This window comes from Oryx dammah, unplaced genomic scaffold (assembly GCF_014754425.2).
Source record: "Oryx dammah isolate SB20612 unplaced genomic scaffold, SCBI_Odam_1.1 HiC_scaffold_19, whole genome shotgun sequence".
In the NCBI taxonomy this organism is placed as follows: Eukaryota; Metazoa; Chordata; class Mammalia; order Artiodactyla; family Bovidae; genus Oryx; species Oryx dammah.
In genome coordinates, this window is record NW_024070203.1 from 64,175,756 (window position 1) to 64,179,509 (window position 3,754).

The window sequence follows — 3,754 nt, forward strand, 5'->3', positions numbered from 1 at the left end:
AAATTAAGTTGAGGGAATATTCCAGAAAATAAAATTTTATAAAATAAGAAAAAAAGAAAATACTAGTAAAAAGATGAGAAATTTAGAGGCTCAATCCAGGCATTTTAATATCTATTAGAACTTTAAAAAAGGGAGAGGAAGGTAAATAAATGGTAGAAAAAAAAAGTTTTTTTTCCAGAAAAAATGAAAAAACCCTAGTATCCAACATTATTAAGATAAAAAGAGATACATCAAGACATATCATTGTAAAATCTCAGAAAACCAAAAAAGGATTTCTTTTAAAGCTTTTAAGAAAGAATTCAGGGAATAGAGTAAGTAGTATGAATTGATCATCAAAATAGTAGTAAACTGATTCAGAGATATACTGGAATCTGAAAGACACTAAATTAAGGCTTTCAAAATTTTGAGTCAAAGTAATTTCAAATCTATAATTCTTGACCACTAAGCTAATGTTTGGGCTGGAATGATAGATGATATAGAAATAGATAAGTATCTATTCTAACTTACATGGTACCAAGGATATTTTTCTCTATGCATGCTTTCTCATACTTCTAACACAATCTTCTACCAATTTATAGCTCATATTTGATTCATTGTGAAAGAACACTGATTCATTATTGCTTAAACATAGTGAATAAAATAAAATTTTCAGGTAGACTTTCTAGCATAGTTGGATGCATTTTCTATGTTTTAACAGAACCTTGTCTCTAAGTGACTTTGTCTATAAACTCTGCTTTCCTTCATTTGGCTTCACTCTCAGTGTCTCTCTCCCTCACTGAAAAAGACCCTCCCTCAGTGGCCTCCAGGGAAAACCATTTTTGGAGGTTCCTTTGGAGGTTACACGTCTTCCTGCATTTCAGTTCACTCACACACACACAAAATCACCTGTAATAAGATATTAGTTTCTCTCTTTGTCTAACCTGTATCTTCTTTTCTTCTTTCAATAGAGGAGTAAGATTATGTGATTGACAGATAGAGGCAGATCCATAAGAGGAAGATCCATAAGAGGAAGGAGAAGGAAATTTCTTGTTTTTATCTCAGGAGAAATAAAAACAATCCAAACAAACAAACAAAAGATGCCTGGAAGAATAACTTTTGCTTCTATTAAATTTTATATCTAAAATGTATTTTACTCTGTTACTAATACAGATTATATGCATGGCAGGTACTTGTGACAAATGTGATTAGTATTCACAGAGATTCCCTACTTTTTGAAAGTTTGCTCAGACCACTTCACTTTTAGGAAAGACTTACATGAGCACCACTTTTGCTAGCCAAAAGATAAAGGAAGAGAAATTTCACTTTTATGAAAAAAGGCAAAACTCAAACATAGCATTCAAGGTTTATTTTGCAGTGAGCTATTAAAGAGGCAATGCCTGTGGCTGATTCATGTTGATATATGGCAGACAGCAACACAATATTATAAAGTAATTATTTTCCAACGAGACATGTGATGATAGTCGCTCAGTCGTGTCTGACTCTTTGTGACCCATGGACTGTTACCCACCTGGCTCCTCTGTCCATGGGATTCTCCAAGCAAGAACACTGGAATGGGTTGCCATTTCCTTCTCCACACCAATTAAAAATAAATAAATTTAAATTGAAAAACAGAGACAGTACAAATCTGAAGCAGGGATAGTGGTACGACCAAGCTCCTTTCCTGGGAACTATGCATTGCAGCAACTAACCGTCATACTTTGAACTGTGTCTATGAGTATCCATGTTTCATCTGGATTTATTTTATGCATCCTTTAGCAGGATGTCTCTAAGGTGATTGATTAGGTGTCTTCTAAGGTGATTGCTTCTTTGCTTTAAGTCTTTTTGGCTTACAAGAAGTTTTGTATTAAGAGTGCTCTACTTTCAGATAGTGAGGGAAACCTGTATTGAGATTTATGCCTATCAAAAAATTGTACTATTTTAATCTTCTACATGAGAAATACAGTCTAATAGGTATGTTGATTTAAAAATCAGAGCAAAATATACTTGAAGCACATGAACTCAGTAACTTAAATACTTTCCCTCAGCTATAGTATAAAGATACATTCTTTATTTCAGGATATATAGTGGATAAAAAAAAATTCAGAATTTAATTTCTAAGATCATTTTTGAAAATAGGATCAACTTATCATTAAATCCTTGTTTTCACAATAATCTTATTTTTCCCGGGAAAATATCAAGCAAGCAAATTCAAAGTCATGCATCTGCAACTGGCTCTGTGTGATTTATTTTTGAAAAGAATAAAGCAACTATATTTATTTTTCTCTTTCATATCTTCTAGCAATCCTAAACTCAAAAGCACAATTCAAATTTCTGACAACCTCTTTTTTTCCAATATAACTTCTATGTTTTATATTTCAAGGTATTTACTTATTCTGCTAGAGTAAATTTATGATTATACAATCATTAAGAAAATATTTTTTATATAACTCTGGCTCCTAATTCTTGTGTAATGTAACAGGCTACTTAACCCTAAGCTTCAGTGTTTTCATTTGAAAAGAGGGATAATAATGTCTGCCTAATCAAAACAGTATAAGAATTAAATGAGACAATGTAATTACAGCATTTAGCATCATAACAGACATGTCCATTCATTCATTTATTCATACTAATTCTCTTAAACATATAGGGCTTCCCTGATGGCTGAGATGGTAAAGAATCTGCCTGAAATATAGGAGACCCTGGTTCAATTCCTGGATTGGGAAGATCCCCTGCAGAAGGGATAGGCTACCCACTCCAGTATTCTTGGGCTTGCCAAGTGGCTCAGATGGTAAAGAATCCACCTGCAATGCTGGAGACCTGGGTTCAATCCCTGGGTTGCAAAGATCCTCTGGAAGAGGGCTTGGCAACCCTCTCCAGTATCCTTGCCTGGAAAATCCCCATGGACAGAGGTGCATGGCAGGCAATGGATTGCAGAGTCAGACATGACTGAGCAACTAAGCACAGCCTAGTGTATCAATTATTATATTATTATTTTAGATATAATTTGAGTAAGTGGAAAATATGACCTCATGAAATTTAGATCATTAAATGCCTAAGAAGTGAGAACTGTAGCCCACCAGGCTCCTCTGTCCATGGGATTCTCCAGGCAAGAATACTGGAGTGGGTTGCCATTTCCTTCTCCAGGGGATCTTCCCGGCCCAGGGATCGAACCCGGGTCTCCTGCATTGGAGGCAGACACTTTAACCTCTGAGCCACCAGGAAAGCCCTAAGAAGTGGGGACTACAGTTACTAAAACTGAAACTACCTATGAAGATAAATGCTACTTTAAAAGGATTAGCATAGCATGACTATAATTATAAACTTATGAAACTATATTTGCCAGAGATTAATTTGATCATTTGTATTAACCTATGCATGCATGGCAACCCAATCCATTATTCTTGCCTGGAGAATCCCCACAGACAGAGGACCCTGGCATGCTATAGTCCACAGGTTCACAAAGAATCAGACACAACTGAGCAACTAAGCACAGGCATGCTGTACAGGTCATACTTCCAACTATTACTTGATGTGCAGAGTTTTCTGTACATTCTGTTTCTTTGAAATCTTGACACAAGCTATAAGTTTATGTTGTGTCCTGATGAAATAGTACAACAGATGAAACTCTTTCCTACCATAAAACTAGTGTGGAGTAACTAGCCTGAGCCATCCCTCTCTACACACACACACACACACACACACACACAGTGCTGCAACCTGGTACTGAGTCATCAGAGATAAGATTGCATGCCTATTTATCTTTGTATCCAACAGG

General features: G+C 35.5%; 1 non-coding gene across 1 annotated transcript; it reads right to left on the reverse strand.

Moving 5' to 3' along the window:
• Nucleotides 1-3,128: 3,128 nt before the first annotated feature.
• On the reverse strand, nt 3,129-3,201 carry TRNAW-CCA. Its single transcript has one exon. It is a non-coding gene; the product is annotated as a tRNA-Trp (tRNA).
• Between the last annotated feature and the right edge of the window lie 553 nt (nt 3,202-3,754).